General features: G+C 40.7%; 1 protein-coding gene across 10 annotated transcripts in view; it reads left to right on the forward strand.

The window, feature by feature from the left end:
- Positions 1–2,314, forward strand: part of LOC144226282 (hyccin-like) — a 45,832-nt gene extending 43,518 nt beyond the window's left edge. For 8 of the 10 annotated variants that reach the window (XM_077757641.1, XM_077757639.1, XM_077757637.1 and 5 more), the window contains one exon: positions 2,029–2,314. The gene's annotated coding sequence lies outside the window, so the exon portion shown is untranslated. Of the gene's footprint in view, positions 1–245; positions 318–2,028 lie in introns of those variants that run through there. The other 2 variants (XM_077757635.1, XM_077757636.1) reach the window with 2 other exon arrangements.
- The last annotated feature ends 7,589 nt before the right edge of the window (positions 2,315–9,903 follow it).

The following is a 9,903-nucleotide window of genomic DNA, read 5'->3' on the forward strand; positions in this document are numbered from 1 at the left end:
GTTCTGTTTCTTAGCTTTGGCAGACATCACCCAGTAAGTGCCAGCACTGTCTCCCAGTCATTGTGACACCCAGATATGGCCTCCATATTACCAGATGCCCCCTGGGAAGCAGCACTGTTCTAGAGCTCACCCCCAGGCTGCTTCTCTGCCATCATAAATGGCAGGACTGACCACCACAATGAATAAAAACAGCCTTGATAAAGCATTTTGAACATCTTTGACCAAACATATATACCCTCTTGTAGGCAAGGCTGCTCTAGGACACAGGACGACGTGTTTAGAGGGGATAAAGGAATATTTGAAATCCTTGAAAAGGAAGTGCCAAAGTTTAGAAAAGGAGCTACCAACTGGGTTAGAAGAATCATGCCCAAAATAATCATGATGATAACAACAATAATGCTAACACTGAGTTATTGCTATGTACAAGGCACTGTGGTAAGCCACTTACATATATTATCTGATTTTAGTCTCCCAGTAGCACCACACAGTTGTTGCTACAATTGTCCTCATGTTATAGAAGAGTGAGCTACCATCTTCCCTTGCCATAGCCATTACTATAACTTCCCTTCTGGTCTTTCTAATTCCGTGGCTACTCCCACGTAGTCCATTCTCCACAAAATCAATCTGAGCCATTTTTATAACACGAAATCAGATCATATTACTCCTCTGCTAAGACTCTCCAACTACTTCCTGTCACTGGTTAAAATCTAAAGTCCCATCATGGGACACCCATGCGTTGCCCCACACCCCTCCATCATACTCTCCTCACATGGACCTCACTGCAGCCACACTAGGTCCTTGCTCTTCTCCAAAGCTTGTTCCTGTCTGATGTTCTCTCCCCAAGATAGGACACACGCCCTTCATGTATTTAGCCTCTGACCCCAACCTGACACCCAAGAGAGCCCTTTCCTAATGGCTCTATCTAAAATTGCCTCCCTTCCTCTCTCTCTCCTCATCGTCCTGCTTCACTTTTCTTCACAGCTCATGGTGTCAATTGATTATAAAGACTGCTTCTTTATCCATCTGCTCATTGTTCCTCCTTTCATAAGAATGGGAACTTAGTAAGTGAGGACTTCGTGTTTTGCTCATCCTTTAGAAAATTGTTTGGCACATAGTAACTCAATGTTTGTTGAATACATGTGGCTTAGAGAAGTTGAGTTTCTTGCCACATATTCAGAGCTAGTAAGGGGTAGATTTGCACTGTGAACTCCCAGAATGTCAGAGAAGATTCTTCTTTGGGAAGAAGATAACTACAGGTGGCAGGGAAGCTTAGGATGGGAGTTAGGAACAGAACAATGTCTTCTCCTCTCTGCCAGGGAATGTTCAGAGGAAATTTTTTCTTAAGGCCATTCAATAACCAGAGAGAATTGTACAAAAGGCAAAACTAAAGTGAAGACACTTTCAGAGACTTCAAGTCAGGAGTCTGCAGATAAACTGGAACTGAAGCCCACTTCTCTTTCTGGACTGTGCATTTTGTTAGATAGCTGTATGCTTTAGCCTTGCTCCTTAATTGTTATGAGAGGAATTCATGCAACTGGGAGCTGTGTGCCCTTAAAACAACTCTGTAGGGGTCATTTTGAACAAATTAATTCAGGCTTAGTTCAAAAATAACCAAATCAGAATTGCCATCTGCCCATTAGTTTTTGCTTTGTTCTATTGCTTTAGAGTTATATTCAATTTATGAATTTCCCCTTTCAGTTCTTGTCATTGTATCTTTTTGTCCCTTTCTCCCTCTGTACCATACTTCCCAGGGAGCCTAGCTAACTCTATACCGAACACTTAAAAAAAATTTTTTTTTAATTATATAACATATTAAAATGTTTATCTTGGGGCACCTGGGTGGCTCAGTCAGTTAACCATCTGACTCTTGGTTTCAGCTCAGGTCATGATCTCACAGTTTGTGGGTTCGAACCCCGCATCAGGCTCTGTGCTGACAGTGTGGAGCATGCTCAGGAGTCTCTCTCCCCCCCTTCTCAAAATAAATACCTAAACTTAAAAAAAAATAAAATGGTTTATCTTTTTTGCCAGGAGGAAGCAAGGGAAATCGACAGAATAGATCAAATGATGTGGACTCAGTTTCTTGCTGGAATTTGCAAAGCCGATTTAAGTATGATCTTAGTTGTCAGAAGATTGCTTTTAAAATATAAAAATTAAAGAAGACAGCCTCTGCAAATGCAAATTGAAGAACTTGGACTCTTTTTCATTGCGAATATAATATTAACCACAGAGCTCATCTAGCCGGATACCACAGATTGTACAACATAAGGAAATCAAAACAATAAAAACAGCCTCTCTACCTTGCTGGTAGAATTAACAGTGTTTGGTGCTGTCTGTGCCCTACACCATCTCCTGCATGTTACTGTTTAGAGAAATAGCAGTGCGCACAAGAGATCTAAATCATGGGGACTAGTTAAGCAATGAATGGATTTTAGCCGATGTAGTATGAGGACTTGCAATATGGAAATGATGCTTCCAAAATTTTCAGGGTTGTTTGCCTCACTGTTGGGTGTAAAAAAAAAGTTTATGTGAGGGAAGAAAAGTGATAAGAATGCCTGACAGTCAAATAGGGTTTCAGACAAAAATGCAAAGCAATTCACAGGGAGGGTTAAAGGCATAAGGAAAGCCTTTGACTTGAGGTGGCCCATACACCTGTGGGATTCAGGGGCCTGGACTTCCAGAAGGATGACCTGGTGGGCTGCAGCACTTGTTGGACTATTGGCAGAGCTTTTATGTTTCTGCAATATCCCTCCAACACCTCTGGAGATGTCTTGGCAAGATAGCATTTCCATATAAATGCCTCAAATAGAACTAAATTTTAACAGAGACTGGTACTGTGGAAAGGGTTGCACATGAATAAAAAATGAGGAAAAAATAATAGACATTTATTCAGTTTCACATATCCATCTTTCCACCATACCTATACTGCTCTAATTAGTCACAGTAGAAATGAACTGTAATTTTAAAGAGATTATTAAATACACATGCACATACGTGCAATATAAACATGCATGTTTAACTATCCAAAGTGAAATTTATTTTCAATAATTCAGGCTTTTTTACTTACAAGAGAAATAACAGGATTAAGCCAGTCAAAGCTTTTTCATGATAAATCAGGAATGGAATGATTTATCAGGAGTGCATGTTGTACATAAGCAATCTATATGGAATAGTTTTGAGAATTTCAGCCTAACACAGACATAGTAGTTTTAATGACTACTTTTTAAAGCCCCAAGTATTTTTGCCAAAGTGTCCATATAATCAGGTTTTGATCTTCTGATAAACTTTTCAGTTTACATAGAAGATCATTTATAGCTTCCAGTCTATTTCATCTTGCTGAACTTTAGGCATATAGCAATTTCATTCCCTGATTTTAGTCCTCAAATTCTGAGGACAAAAAGAGATATCAGGGAAACTTACAGAATAATGAATTCCCATTATTAGCAGGGTAACATGGGGAGATTTGAGATGCTTCACCACCTAAAAACTCCAACCCCCTTTCACCCCATAGTGTTTGAAATACACGATTAAAGACAAAATTTTTAAAAGCATTGTTGCCTCCAGGGACCCTCTCCTACAATGGCACTCCTTTGGGAGGTATAGGGCAAGTCTCCATTCCCAAGGCTGGGAGATGAGGATGTATGTTTGTGCCATTCTTTTCTTGGTTGTTCAGCCATGACTGAAGACCCTGGGAAGGACCTGTAATGACTGGTGAGCCTCAGGGATCTTCTGCAGTGGGACGGCAAAGGCAAGTCACTGCAAGGGAAAGGAGGCTACAGATTCATCCAGGTACGAGGCTACCTTACAGTTTTACCTAAGATTAGCCTTGATCTCTGTAGGCTCTAAACTGTTGTGAATAGTGTGAGGGGGCTGGGGGACGGTGGTGGGAGTTGGAGGAAGGGAAGATTTGCTTACCTTTTCATGGAGAACTAGATGGAGATGACAAGTTCTGAGCATTGTATCTCTAACTCTATAGAAAGGTTGGTCCTGGGTATAAAGTAAGAAATAAGTTCCACAGACCCCAGTCTTGGACATGTGGGACTATATCTAGAGAATGGGGACATGGTTGGGGATGTGAGCTGGTCCAACAGAATATCAGAGGGGTGGGGGGCAAGGGAGTGGAACATGGCTTCCCTGAGGGCTCAGCACCAGGAGTTGTGGTGGAGGTCATGCTGAGGACACCCCAAGTCTTTACAGCCTACAGCAGTTCAGAGGATAAAGGGAAAAAGTAGGTGATGGTTTGCTGAGTCTTCCTCTCCCTCTAACGTTGCAGTCCTCATATTCAACCTCCTCACACACTCCAAATTCTATAACTGTTAATCCATATCATAATAGGTCCTGGTTTTCTGTTTTCTAGTGAAATAATCTTTCTTTTTGGTGTCAATCATGATAATTTCTTTATACATTCCAGTAATACTGATAGTGATAAAATGGTTATTGTTAACCATCTCCCTCTTCTTTACTGATTTAAATATTGATGGTGCGGTTGAAGGGAACCTCATCAAAAAGACATGCTGACAAGCAGCAGTTAAGGTTTCATCTGAACGATCCAGCAGCAAAGTACCTTGGTGATGGACTGGAGAACAAGGGGAGTACTTCATAAGACAGACACCCTTCAGGTGGGGAACGGGCATGGGCTAGGATTCTAGAAGCACAAAGGCTAACCATCTGGGTTCTTTGTTTTTAATCTTCTCACCACTGGACATAGTGGGTATTCATTAAATGCCGACTAAATGCACAAACCTTTTTAGGGCAGCTCAGATCTCTCCCTTTTAGTACTCACTTTCCCACACCTGCCCTCTCACATCCTAATTCCATTCCCAATAAGCAGCCTAGATGCACATACTTTCAACAAAATTCTACCAGACTAACTTATGTATCCATGACTACTAAAAAATATCTCGACTCTTGTGATCAAACAAAGCCCACAAATTATCGAATATTATGTGTATATTAAAAGAATGAAGGAAACCAGACTTTAGTTTAAGAATGGAACTAATTCTGCCGAAAGCATATACTTATTTGCAGAAAGAAACTCTTCACAAATCATCAGCTTTTGCCCAGCCCCACAACTTTCCTTATTCTGATACTGGAAGAAACAGTTTTTCTATCTCAGTACCCAGAACACCAATTATTATAGCTGTGTTGGAAATTAGAACCCATGTATTTCAATTCTTTCATTTGATAGATAAGGGACCTGAAATCCAGAGTGCTTTAATGGTTATCTCAAGGTCTTATTTCTAGTTAGAAGTATTAGAACCAGGGTGCCTGGGTGGCTCAGTTAGTTAAGCATCCAACTTGCAGATGCTTAACTGCAACTTCAACTCAAGTCATGATCTCACGGTTCATGAATTTGAGCCCTGCATCGGACTCTGTACTGACAGTGCAGAACCTGAAGCCTGCTTCAGATTCTGTGTCTCCCTCTCTCTCTGCCCCTATTCCACTCACACTGTATCTCTCTCTCAAAAATAAATAAACATTAAAAAAAGAAACTCTTAAAAAAGAAGTACTAGAACCAATGAACAGATTTCCAGACTCTCGAGCTAGGGTCATGTCTCCCACAAAAACAGACAGAGGGAGTAAGAGATGGGCTGTCATCAAACCTATTAAAGCAATCCATTCAGTTATTAGGAATAGATACACATTCAGAAGAATGAAAAAGGTAGAACTATTTATATATGCTAACATGGAAACATCTCTAGACATTACTGAGTAAAAAAAAAACAGTTGCCAAATGTTACATAGAGTAGGAGTCCATTTAAGTGAACCAAAATGAGGAGTGTATTTTCTATGGGCAAAATCTGAAGGATGCATTCCACCCTGATAACAGTAATTACCTCAGGGGAGGGCTCTAGAAGTAGGGAATGGTGGTCAAAGTTTGTCTTTCCTTATCTGTATTGTTTGAACTTTTCTGACTAGTAACTATTTACGGAGTAATTATTTAAGAATTAATTCTAAAGAGTAAATCTACATTTTTTGTGGTACTCCATGTCACCCTGATGGCTTTGCTTCTACCACTATGGGTCATGCTCACAGGGACTCACTCTGTTACCATAATCCCAGTGAAAGGCCTAGATTAATCCCAAAGTTTTAGGGGTGATGGTCTGTTATGGGGGAGAAAGGAGAGAGTGTGAATTTAATTTTATTTTCCTGTAAACTACTCATTACCTTCCTCCTCCTGATGGTTGCCATTTCACATCTTTGCTTCAGGTTAAGCCAAACTCCTTAAATATAATAATGATGATGATGATAATTGAACATGCAAGTACTGCTAATAATAAACAGCAATAGCTATGCTCTTTTGAACAGGAACTCTATCCTGGGAACTATGAACCTTCATGCATTATCATTCTTTTTAATCATATCATCACTCTGAGGTAAGTACTATTATTATCCCTGTTTTCTCACGAATCATATTTTATTTTATTTTTATTTTTTTAAATATAGTTTATTGTCAAGTTGGTTTCCATACAATGCCCAGTGCTCATCCCAAAAAGTGCCCTCCTCCATGCCCATCACCCGTTTCCCCTCTACCCCACCCCCCATCAACCCTCAGTTTGTTCTCAGTGTTTAAGAGTCTCTTATGGTTTGCCTCCCTCCTTCTCCTTAATTATTTTTACCCCTCCTTCCCCTCCACTATGGTCCTCTGTTAAGTTTCTCCTGACCCACATATGAGTGAAAACATATAGTATCTGTCTTGCTCTGCCTGAGTTATTTCACTTAGCATAACACCCTCGAGTTCCATCCACATTGCTGCACATGGCCAGATTTCATTCTTTCTCATTGCCATGTAGTATTCCATGGTATAGATAAACCACACCTTCTTCATCCATTTATCAGTTGATGGACATTTAGGCTCTTTCTATGATTTGGCTATTAATATCTCTGCTTTAGAGGTGAGGCTTTAGGAGATCAGTGAACCTGACTGCACCCACCTGGCTGGTGCGTGAAGGAGGCTGGGTCAGAACCCAGACAGTTTGACTTGAGTCCATGCTCAGGCGCAGGCATTAGCATTCTTGTGCTTGGAGAAATGCCCACCACCAGTGTCTGTGGGAGGAGAGCACCTGGGTTGAAAAGGTTACTTGGTCTGAACTAGAATGTGCCTGCCTTTGGAGAGACCTTCTGTGTATTCTGGTTCCCAATTGCTTCTTCCTTGTGCTCCTTCGAGCCTTTTAATTCAAGGTTTCAACTGACGCTGTGTTACTACATCGAGTGCATAATTCTATCAGGCAATGTGTAGTTAGGGGAAAATTAGTCTCCTTTGGAGAGTAAAATCTCATCTACTATCATATACAAGCCTCACAACAATTTGTCCATTGCCAAGTCCTCTTACCTAAAACAGCAGCAATAAAAAAAATACCTTTGAAAAGAGAGAAGGGCTAACTTCCTAGGTGGAAGTGAGGGTGGGGGGGAGGTCAGTGAATAACTGCTTTCCTTTTTTTTTTTTTTAATATTGACTTTATTTATGTCAGTTTTGTTCCTTAAAGATATAAAAAGCCATAAAGTGGTAAATTTTGAAATGATTTTTATTGTTTATATAGAGAAAGGTACTTTTTAGGAAGCTGGTCATCTTATGCCAAATAAGGAACCATTTTCTCCCTGCCCCCCACTTCTGTCCAAACCTTGGGAATTATTTCATTATTTCTCTATTTCTGCTATGACCAAAACATTTCTAATTCATCACAGACAATTTGAGGTAAGTCACAGGAATCTTTGTTTAAATACATATGAATACACTTACATGCATGCTCTGTATGTATGTTGCTATCGTATTACACTTGTGAGTACCGTAAGTGGGCTCATTTTTTCAGATGTTTATTTTTGAAAGAGAGAGAGCAGGGACAGAGAGAAAGAGGGAGAGAGAGAGGAAGAGAGAGGATCTGAAGCAGGCTTCTCACTAATAGCAGATAGCCCAATGTGGGAATCAAACTCATGAACTGTGAAGTCATGACCAGAGCTGAAGTCAAACCCTTAAGCGACCTAGTCACCCAGTTGCCCCTGGGCTCATTTCTTGAGTGCCTGCTCTGTGCCTGGCCCGGAGCCTGGGACCTGAGAAAGGATGGTGAGTACAGTGGGCATGCGCCTTGCCCTTATGAGGTTTGTGTCCCACCCTGTGGGCCCGTAGGACTCTCAGCTCTGCTGAGCTTTCCAGTTACCAGGACTACAGCACTTTCATTTGGGTGGAGAGCTCTGACAAATGTGTAGTACCATACACGGTTCTACAAGCAAAGCCATTTATTTTAGGCTGAAGCATTTGCAGCAAAATTTAAATAATTTATCTGAAATGTGTCAGATTGGATGTTTTATGATATCTTTTTGGCTTCCTTTGGTAGAATATTTATAAAGTAAAAGCTTTGTGATCTTAGATTTCTCAACCAACTGTCTGCCATTAACTGCAAACAAGATGTATGACTAAACATGGAGGCAGTCTTGAGAATCTGAGTCTATCTGAGAGAAACATTTTAGGTCATTACTGAGGTAAATCAGAACCTCAAGTCTGCCCAGTGCTCTAAAGTCTTGGAACTGAAAACACACACACAAAGATTTTGTTGGGCCACAGCGGCAACTAAATGTTACCTATTACGTTATAAACCAAAGAACCGGAAACCTCTCCAATCCTACCCTTCACCCAAAGGAAAAGCCTGATTCCTGAAGTGTTCATTAAAAAAATGGAATCCTTTTGGTTAGGTTGGCATTGCTGCTGGAAAGAGGGTCAGTCGACCTAGGAGGATCAGCTCCAAGCTTATGCTTGGCATTAACCCTTATTGGATTGATCTGTGCAGGGCCTGGTCAGCAGTTTGCGGAGGGAAGGGCATCAATGCTCCGAAGCCTGGAGGGAGAAAGGTGTGGGGGACCAGAGCCCTGAGGGGCATTCTCTAACTTGGAGGTGACTGATGACCTGTTGCCACTGAACTCTGCAGAGGGCCAGCTCTTGTTTGCCTCTGAGCGATTTATGACAAATTTCAAAGTGCAAAATAAAACTTTGTTCTTTAAGAATCTTAATGAATTTAATGCATCTTGTCCCAGAGTCCTGCATGTGTCCACCAAGATGTTTTGTGCATCTCCTGTCCTTGTCCAAGCTGAGGCAAGAGATGTGGTGTGTCTGCTTCTCCCACTGTGGGAATGTACAGGCCGAGAAGGGCCCTGGCCAGAACATATTGTGCTGTGAGGTCACAGGTGGCAGAAACGGCTTGCCTCTCTTTCAACAGCCCACAGGGATCGTTTGCACCTCCAGCACGTTCTTGTTCAAAGTGGTCCACAGAAGCAATTCGGAAGGTCTTCCCACATTGCCTTGTAATTCACCTTTCTATAAGGCCGTGGGGAGTCCACGGAAAGATCCAAACCTTCCTGCTGTCTCTGTTCAGTAAGCAAGATGTTAAAGTTTTAGAAATTCCTTTCTTTTTAAAACTCCCGTTAGAAGTAAAATAGTCATTTTCAGAAGCATGCATTTGCCCTTGGGGATATACGTTCATGAAAATGTATCTAAGCATTTATTAATGATTTGCATTAGTTATACCAGGCTTAATAAATTTGTCCTTTTGAAAAATTAAAGTTGGAAAAATAATATGTTAAAGGAGCACAAATTATTTACACCATTGTTCTTGAGTTGAATTGCAACACAGATAATTTAGTCAAACATAGCTTTAACCATTTGTGTGTGTGTGTGTGTGTGTGTGTGTGATAAGTTTGTGAGTCTCTGATTAGAGCTGGCTGAATGTTTCCCCCAAAATAATTGGTTTTGAGCATTAATAATAAGCTTCTGTCAACAGCAATTGCTATGACTTTTTTCATATGCTATTAAGTCCTGATAATAGATTACACAATTAACTCTCTGCCATCGAAATAAATGAAATATTAATCGTTTTAGAGGAATCCAATTGGACGTGAGTTAAAGCACATTAACTT

This window comes from Crocuta crocuta, unplaced genomic scaffold (genome assembly GCF_008692635.1).
Source record: "Crocuta crocuta isolate KB4526 unplaced genomic scaffold, BGI_CrCroc_1.0 scaffold62, whole genome shotgun sequence".
Lineage (NCBI taxonomy): Eukaryota > Metazoa > Chordata > Mammalia > Carnivora > Hyaenidae > Crocuta > Crocuta crocuta.